Source organism: Quercus lobata, chromosome 9, assembly GCF_001633185.2.
Source record: "Quercus lobata isolate SW786 chromosome 9, ValleyOak3.0 Primary Assembly, whole genome shotgun sequence".
NCBI lineage: Eukaryota > Viridiplantae > Streptophyta > Magnoliopsida > Fagales > Fagaceae > Quercus > Quercus lobata.
In genome coordinates this window covers 46281975-46292028 of record NC_044912.1, presented here as the reverse complement: position 1 = coordinate 46292028, position 10054 = coordinate 46281975, and the positions used below count along the sequence as shown (strand labels likewise).

The following is a 10054-nucleotide window of genomic DNA, read 5'->3' as shown; positions in this document are numbered from 1 at the left end:
TAATAGATACGGAAGACCCATGGGGGAATAAAAGAAAGGCCCAGAGGATCCTGAAGCCCAGAAAAAAAAGAAGCATCCACAAAAAGAGAATACGGCAAAGTATAAAGAAGCAAGGATCCTCAATAAGCGCAGATCCCTTCAAGCACAAATAAAAAGGAAGACTGGGACAGATCGATAGAAAGAAGACAGAAGAAGAAAAACAAAAAATAAAAGCAAAAAACGCGAGCGACCTCTCATGGCACAGACAGAAAAAGGGCCTCGGGGAACCAGGACAGGGAAGAAGAATGGTAACAAACGACTTTCAAAAATGGCAGAACAGGATTCCGCCCAAATAGGAAAGAAAGGGAAAAGAGGAAGACGCCAGAAATGGGGATGCCGAGAAGGGCATACCTCAGCACGTCCCAAAGAGGATGGCCAACCAGAAGCTTTCGAAGGAATCAGAACCAAGAGAAGGAAAGAATGAGAGAAAACGGAAAAGGGACTTACCGAGACGATGGGGACAGAACATGCTCTGTTTGCAAAAGAACAAAACAGGGGAACCAACGGTTCCCCGGGACGCCCAGAAAACTCCATTATAAAAGAAGGGGATGGGTTGTGAAGAAAGCGATGAGAAAAAAAGAAAGAAACGCAAGAAAGAAGAAATTCTCTAGGAAAAACTATCAGAAAAATCTGTGCAGAAAGAAAATACAAAGGGAAAAACAAATACTGCTTCCCGATATCCTGTAAAGGCCACTATTGCACATACTCGGATTCAACGAGAATCAAACTTTGCAAGTTTTGAAGGCTGAAATAGCCATTCAAGACTGCAATTTTTGAGCTTGATTGGATCTTGTATCACGTCCTAGTGAGCTTTCTATAATCAAACAGATAATGTATTAATGAAATACTGTTTCATAATTCCCAGGATCCCCACAGCACTATTTTTTTTTTATCGTCTTGCTAATCCTGTTTTTCTTTCCTTCTGAACTTACGTTGTTAATTTTTGGCACTCTTCGATATCCTTGTTTGTCATTTTTCTGTATATTGTCAGGAGTATTCTCTGCATTCACTTGATTCTTGAACAGCTCGTTAGCCGCGGTGAGTCAAGGCCCGATCCACCAAATCCTTCCTTTTCATTCAGGCCCGGGATCCTTGGGCCTGAGTATCCCGAAAAAGGCACTCTCACAGACACAAAGCTTGAATTGGTTAATTTGTAAATTGGGGGTCTAAACGTTCAAGGGTGTTTTTACACTATTTGAACTTTCAGTATGTTATGAGAGGCTGTTCCTCAACTCCTCTAATTTAAGTTAATGAAATGATTTCCGATCTCTACCCAAAAAAAAAAAAAAAAAAAAATGAGCCTAATGGCTCCTTAACTTGCTTGAGATCATTTCCATTAAACTGCACTAACCCACCTTTAAAGTTTTCTCTTAAAAAAACACCTTTTAATTAAAAAAATATTACACAAAACGGATCTAAAAATTACGGATTGAATTTTTACAAAAATGGTACAAATGGAGGTTGTGGATTCGATTTTGTGCTTCAAATGAAGATGTTGATGGAATGAATGGGCCTTTTTAGTCTCACGGATATTTGACAAACAAGTATAGCTTAAAAAAAATTAGAAACATAATAATTAGCAATCTTTGGATTTTTTGGTACGTTGAGATGGTGGTTTTTTATGGTATTTTTGGTTAAGGAAAGGAAAGAAAGAATCGATAAAATATATTATTTTTCATTTTTTTTTTTGAGCAAATTATTTCTCCTTTGTTTGGTTTGAAAAGGAAGGAACTAGAAAAATATGTGCTTATACGTTTGTAACCCTTTAAAACAGGTAAATAGTAAATATTTTTTATTTACGAGGGACATATTAGATATTACGGAAAGTTCTCTGTTCCTTCATGATTTATGTGGGAAAACAAGCGGAGCTACTCGAGCAAGACGGTAGATCTTAGTTCAAGAAAGATCATCTTGGAGGCGTCATTGATACTTATACAGAGGTACTATTTCTGACATTAGTGGAATGTTCTCAAACCAATTTGCCTAAAAATTTTAAAAAATTTTGTTGGGTTCTTGTGGTTTTGTGTGTTAAAGCTTAAAACTTCAATCTTTGTTCTTTTTTCAAAAATTTAATTGTGGGTTTGGATTTGATTTTTGAAGGCAATTACCCTATGACCAAATGTTCCTGTGTATTGGACGAATCGTGAAATGATTGATTCGAGAGCAGAAGTATGTACGGTCACTAACCCTTTCTAAGTTTCATTTCACTTAGCAATGATTCTTTTTTGTTGTTTGGGGTTGAATTTCAATGACCCTTTTTAGCTTTCACCTAGTTATGGCATTTTTTTTTTGTAGTGAATGGGTAAAAGTCGAGGAAGATTGCCGGAGAGCTATTCAGCTTGACAACTCTTTCTGTTAAGGTATGCAATTCTTTTCATTCTTATTTCTATGGTTTCACAGAAATTTTTTCAACTTTTCCAGTTTTTTTCTCTCTTTGAAGTTGTCAATACAACAACAGCCAAGTCTTGCGTATTATTTATCTTCTTATTTAATAATTTGCAAGCCATAGTTTTGAAATAAAATTCCATTTCTAGAATTTTTCCAGAGGCTCAATATAATAAGAATTACAATAGTAGGTGCTAATAAATTTTATAAGTTTGAGTTTTAAGTAAATGTCTTGATGTGTTCAAAATTTTTGGATTGAGCTTTCTCATAGAGGTTTCTGATAGCTCTAATTGGGCGCTTGATTTGTTGGGTGATTTGCACCATTTTAAGGATCATACGTAGAGTTTGTGATCCTTGAGGTGTGAATTCGGTTCTTGGGGGCTTGATTTCTATGGTTAGGTGTTTAAGGGACTTCCAAGTTCTGCTTGGGCTTTTGGTCCTAACAATGCCCCTTCCTTTAAAGAACCTTTTCCTATTGGTAATGCCTTATTGTTGCCGAGTGTGGGGGCATCTTTTCACCTTTAACCCTCATCAAAGGTGACCTTCCAATTAGCCAGTAATTTAATGACATTTTCATCACCTTGGTACCACATTTGTTTTTGGCGAGGGGTCTTGAGTTCGAAATTATCTGACCCACATTGATTGACCACCTTTGGCGATCTCCAAATCTACATTTAGTATCTTTGAGAACTTGATGTTGGAGTTGTTGGCTCTTGCATCTTCGGTGGTTCTTGGACCTTCGGCATTAGATTCATTGACTGTACAATCTTTGATTCTTGAATGGGTTGGACAAAGAGAGAGAGTGAGAGAGTTGAGTGCTGACTGTGTTCAAGGTTATTTTGTTCCCCTGTTGTGACTGAAATAATTTTTCCTTCAGGCTGGACTTACCATAAGTATGCATGCAACTGTTTCTCCAAGGAGTTTGTGTTTGACACAAACACGGTGACATGCTTCTTTACTGCCGTCTTAGAAAGATGATATGATCATTCTTGGTTGTAGAGGAGGGTTGCCATGGCTTTTTCATTTTTGCATATCTGTAATCGTTGCATTCTTTCTGTTGTAAAGGATGATAGGATTATAGACTATAGAGTAGGGTTCATGGCTTTTAAGTGAGTGTGTATCTATGTTTGTTTGTGTCACAATGTATGAATGTGTGATTTGATGATCATGCTGTTGAGGATGCTGTCATGGCTTTTACACATGCACACAAGCGTGATATAATTTCCAAAGGGAATATGTGAAGGCCACTTGAAGTGCTAAGGATAATGGCAGCAGTAGCAAGGTTGTGCTCATCGAATTCCCTAGCTTATTGGATAAGGATAGGATTTGCAGCAGTATTTTGTTATTATCAGTAGTGCATTTGGTTGTTATCAGTTGTTATTATCAGCTTGTAATCCCAACGTTAACAGTGTTATATGAGCAGTGGAAACAAATTAATAAAGCAAGCAATTAAAATCCAAAACTCTCTCATTTTCTCATAATTCTTCGAGGTTAGTCACCTCAAATTGACTATTGATTTTATTAAAACACTGGTTCATATTATAACCATTTTAGTACAGGCATTGATGGGCTGGTCCTCTTATTAATGTTGCTGCTATATGTTTGCTTAGCTTGGTATTATCGTTATTGAGATGATTTGTTGTTGGGGTCTAATTTATGTTCTTGTAATAAGTGATATTTTCTTTTAATATCATTATGGTCTCAGAGAGACATTGAAAATTTGACAGGCTCACTATATGTTGGGACTTGCATTGCTACAGAGACAAGAATCTGTTGGAGTCAAAAAGCTGCAGAAGGTATGAAGTGTTTTCTGATCTGGATTGTTCTTGAAAAAGTGTATTCTCAGTTGCTACTGATGTTTTGTTTGTCTAGTTAAGCCCAATAAATTTTTGGATTAATTCTTATTCAATTTTACTTGTGGTTCAACTATGAACAGGACAACCACCAGGCCTTGTAGCCTAGTGGTACCCGGTTCTCCTTGTAACCGTTAGCACGGGGGTTCTATCCCCCGCAATAAACAATTACCCAGCAAAAAAAAAAAAAAAAAAAAAAAAACTATGAACAGGACAGGTTCATCATCCCATTCATAAATTCTATTTCCCTCTGTTGAAGTCTTTTGCATTTGAGGTTGTTATTGCAAGTGATATGTATGTTATTTATTTTCCTTTTAACATTGTATTTATGGCCCTTTACCTCATTGTTAGCTGAATACTCATCCTCTTTACCTGCACTTTTGTTTGCTGAAATATCCATAGATTTCAATTGGAGCAAGCAAAGTGAATACTCATCCCATTCCCAGTCAACTCAATCAACCTTATCAAACAAGCTTTGCCACAAGCCAATTAAACCTAGCCACTGCTCACTTCAAAATGTCTTAACATTCATATGATTAACTACTTCAAAATGTCTTTTTTTTAAGTTACTACTTACCAGTTTGCACAATAAGCGTATAATGTTCTTTGCTAGTTACAAGTATAGATATGGAAAACTTATCTTGTTTCCAATTCTGACCAATCTTTGGTAGATTGTTTTACCATTTTCATACTTCTTTTTTGTCATTGTAGTTTGGTAATGATGAGACTGAGTTGGAGTAAATACAATATTTCCCAATAAGCTCAAGTTAGCATTATTGATTACAATATGCCAACAAGCTCATGGCACTTCCTTCTCCCGTTAGGCCTGTTTAACTTACCAATAACACATACACATATAGTTAGGATTAAGTTACACCTAGCGTAACTCTTCCTTACCATTACAACACCTAATAATGAGGTCTGAGTGATAGCCTAATGGTAGTGACATCCTTTGTGGTGCCTGATATTTTGTGGTTCAAGCCTCATCTCCCCCCTTTCCCACTATCGATCCATCAAAAAGATGTTACATCACATAATAACTTTTTATAGGATTAATATTTTGAAAATTCTACTGTGGGATTACATGTTCTCTATGTTCTTAGATTACAAGCTTTTTGTGTTCTTAATACATATGTCAAGCCTTGTATTAATAAGATATTATTATATTTTTAATCCATTAACTCCTCTTTTGTATATAATTTTGAAATTCAAAAAACTTGAAATTATACATTTTATAGATGAGGTGGTTATTAATCTCTAATCATTTTGATATTTTGCATTCATGTAGGATATAAAGAGACAATGTAATTTAATGGTAGAGTTGTCACAAAAGGGATTCAATAGATAATTTTTTTATTTGTGGGATTGACAATAGAATGTTATTTAGTTGTGTAATATTCATAAAAGTTATACCCAGGACAACTTGAACCTAAACCTCTATATACACACACTATTAAGCTATGGTGTTGTGCCATCAAGCTATGGTGTTGTGTGGTGGCATAAGTAGTGTAGTCTGCTAATTGTGCTTGAGTTATGTTAAGTGTGTTTTAATTGATAATTATCTTATATAAATGGGGAAAAGTACAACAAATCTGACGCATGTTGACTTGTAATAGCTTATTCTTTCTCAGGCTGCGTTTGGTGGCTGATGGGAGGGTTCTTAGTCTTAGCTGGAAATATGGGTAGCTGGACCAGTACTTGCTTGTATGTTATGTGATTTGAGCCATTGACTGCAGGCACAACCATGTACTGATGACATCAAGAAGTTCCAGTTTCAAGGATAAATTAGTTTTTTTTTTTTTTTTTTTTTTTGGTGAGTTTTAGTTAGCTCAATTGGTAAAGTCTATTGCCTTTAAATAATAGACTTAGATTCAAATTTTGCTTACACTAAAATCCAATTGGTGTCTTGGCCTAATAATATAAAACAATCATCATAGAGCGAATGTCATAAGTTCGAGTCCTATTATCATTATATATATATATATATATTTTTTAAAGGACAAAGTAGTTTTCTTGTTGATCTCTATTAAGGGATCTTCATGATTTTGAAGCTACAAATGCTAAAATGATTGATTACTGGCGATAAAGCATAATATAGAACCACTATGCCAACCCATGGCCCTACTATGTGCCAATATTTTTTATAAAATAAAGACAGCATGCCAACAAGTCCAGATGACTTACATGGGTGCATTTCCTTAAGAGTTGTTTCCTTTGCTTCTGTGAAGGCCTTTAGAAGTTGTTTATTCATTTCCCCAGTGACGACTTTATTCACCGCTGTGTGATTTTGTGAATATGTTTGGATTATTGTTATATACATCTCATTTTGTTAAAACAATGCTAAACCACCTCCCAATCCTCTTCTAATTTCCACTTACACTTGGAATTTGCTATACAAATCCCCTCCCCTTCTGGCGTGAGCTTGTATTGTTTGAAACTTATCCATAATATCTAAGTCCATCTCCTTTGACTAGCCTTAAGAAAGCTCAGATTTGAAGTGAAATAAGCTCTCTTTTTCTTTTCTTCTTCTTCTTTTTTTTTTTTTTTTTTGGTGCAAAAATTAAAATTCTCTATGTTTAAAGAAAAAACAACTATTGTTTTATCATGCTAGACACATGCTTTGCACTACAGAACCACGTGCCCGCCCTTGACTATATGACAAAAAAATTCAAAATGCTTCTCCAGCTTTAAGCTCAGGCCCAAGTGGGCCCAAAACTAATATTCTAAAATTTCGATTGCTATTTCATGGAAATTGGAAATGCTCCATTTAGCATTATAGTGTTTTTTTTCCAGCATTTCTCATCAGCAATTTGTTCCCATTCATGGTTTTGCCATTACATAGAAAGTGGTTAAATCAACAAAAAGAAAAAAAATAACTAACTCTTTTTACAACTATTTATATTTTTCATAAAAATAGTATTAAAACTCTCCTTAAATAATTCATTGACAAATGCTCTAAAGACATCTGTTAACTGAACTTTTATATATTTTATCAATTCAGCTAAATGATGATCATTGCCGCCATGTGTATCCCCAACGTGCCTTTTTCATGATAAATAGTGCGAACAGCAGAAAATTGCCACAATACAATAGCTTTACAAAAACAAAATAAGCTTGATGGGAGAAAATTTATACATTTGCTTGCAAAAATGATTCCATATAATATCTTAATTTAATTACTCAATAAAGATAGTGAAAGGACAAAAATTACAATTTATCAATTTATAACATTTTCAAGTTAACCTTCCTCATCACACATGGGCCCACCATAATTTAAGTACATTTTCTATAAATCCTATCTTAGACTTGGAGGCCACTTCTATTGGTTTTATTTATATATCTAAGCTAGTTCCATTCTCATAACAGAATCTCTCTCCCCGTGTTTCATCATCCAACATGTCTCTAGAGGACAATGAGAAGATGCGGCAAACTCTAGCTAACAAAGAAGCCAAGAATACTACACTACTAGGCCATGGCCAGATCTCCCTCATCAAATAGCAAGCCAGTTGACTCTTGAGCAAGGCATCAATATTGGGAGTGTGACCAAGTCATGGAGAGCTACACCCAAGAAATGCAATCCAAATGCAATGCTGCCTTGGCTTCAACTTTCTGACACCAATACTGGCATCAGTGATCAACAACAGCGTGATATTACCGACCCATGGGTGGCATGGAGAGCACCTCGGTATCAATGGAAATATACTATCTGGGGTGCACTAATGGTAGACTGGTGGCTAAATGGCCTACAGCTTCAACCTACCTTCTATGGGATCCAGTTGAGAGATCATGGTCTAGTTTCCCTTTATGAGATGCCAGATTTGAATTTAAATGTGCTGCTCTATCCTCGACATGTTCCTGTGTTCGCATGGTGATGAGGCACTAGTCATCCAGCTTTCATGTTCCATAGGCTAGATAGTGTATATAGAGGCAGTATACATCCAGATAAAACGTTCCAGTAGCTAATTAGAGAAAGAGGAGGTGGGTACGAATGAATAAAACAAGACTGCTCTCTCATTGATCCACATGCTCCAGGCAATGCACAAAAGCATTATATGCAATTTACTAATGCTATTGGATTTAGGGGTAAGTTCTATGCTTTGACTTTGCAGGGAACTCTTGCCGTGATAGAAGAAGACGATTCTCATCTAAAAATCACTTCTTTGGGTACAAAAAGGGCTATCCCTTCTGTCTCAACAAGGCATTTTAGAGAGTATTTGGTAGAGTTAAAGGGGAGATTTTACTGATTTTTCTTATCTCTAAGAAGTCAATTAATGTTGTGGATGATGTAGAGGTTTTTGGGCTTGACTTTGTTAGACTTTCAAGGATTAAGAAAGAGAGCCTTGGTGATCAAACACTATTTGTAGGAGATAATTTTTGTGTCCGTCTCCGCAAGCAAGGTTGGATGCAAGAGCTACTGTTTGTATTTTCATTTCACCCATAACGCAATTGATGATCGGTGGCTGTATGATATGGAAAGTGGTAGCATCTCTCAAGGGCGGAGTGATACCAAATCTAAGACAAAATCACCAGTTTAGAATTAACTAGCAACTTATTAATAATTTTGTTTAGAATAAATTTACATATTTTGGAATATTAGTTTCGGATTTTGATTTTTGTATGCTCTTATATTGCTTCTTCTGGAATGGATATGACTAATTTGAATAAAGAAATTGTCCCTTTGTGTTGATATAATATTGTACCTCTCTTGCACCGAAGGTTTCTATGCTCCTTTTCCTCCTTGGTAACGGCTTAAACTAATTTAGAATCTTAGACTAATGTCAACAAATAGTTTCACACTAATAAATTCTTAGTAGCTACCATTTCTTTCTTTTCTTTTCTTTTTTTAAATCTTAGTGCCCGTTTGGATTCAAATGAATCCAGCGTTTTCTTTAGTCTGCATTTTATCAAGCTGGGACCCACACGCATGCTGAAGTGAGGAAACGCAAGGCAGCAAACGCAAGTTTCTCAATACGCACCGTTTCATTTATTCTCAAACGCGTGTCACTGTTCATGGACCGTTTCACTTATTAATAATCTGTACGCACCGTTTCATTTAATCTGTACGCACCGTTTCATTACCAAGAGCTGAAACAAAATAAACGCATAAGCCTTCTTGCGCGTCCTGTTCATGGCTTTGGGAGTGTGCTAAAACGGTGCGCTCAACTCCCATTGAAAACCTTGCGCGTCCTGTTCATCGCAGACCAGGCTTGGAGTATCAGATCAAAACGGTGCGCAGTTCAATCCAAACGGCTATTTCCATTCTCAACTACCGGTGGCAGAATGCTTTCAATCCCCTTCAATGCTCTGTCCAAAGCCTCTTCAATGTCTTTCACCTACCCACCAACCACAAAGCTATCAAAACTCTTCACACCAGTTTTTGTTTGCAACCCCAGTACGCAGAACCAAAAGAAAAGCTCACCTCTGTTCAACAAACGCTCGAGCTCACCTTCTCTTCACTTGGGTCATCGTTGCCGCCGTTGTGGAACAATTCATTCACGGGTAAGTTGTTTTCCATTTCGACTAAGCAAGACCTTAGCTTTGACTCCCTACTCCTTACTTCTTAGGACCTACTAAATGTATCATGTTTGACCTAAATCCCCCATTGGAACATTTTCATGTTCTTCTGACTATGTATTGGTCAAAAAAAACACCTGCTCACTTCATCCATTTATCTAATCTCACCTTTGTACCTTGGAAACCTTACAATGGTTATGACGGGTATTTGATACCGAAATTTTCAATTAATAAATATGGAACTAAACAAATGAAGGGCATGA

The 10054-nt window shown here is 36.3% G+C and overlaps 1 long non-coding RNA gene across 2 annotated transcripts; it reads left to right on the top strand.

Moving 5' to 3' along the window:
* Positions 1–1874: 1874 nt before the first annotated feature.
* LOC115960866 lies at positions 1875–6083 on the top strand. Of its 2 annotated transcripts, none has more exons than XR_004085247.1 (5): positions 1875–1979; positions 2140–2208; positions 2335–2399; positions 4152–4220; positions 5909–6083. It is a non-coding gene; the product is annotated as an uncharacterized LOC115960866 (long non-coding RNA). The 2 variants fall into 2 exon arrangements; XR_004085246.1 differs by having other exon boundaries at positions 4130–4220.
* The last annotated feature ends 3971 nt before the right edge of the window (positions 6084–10054 follow it).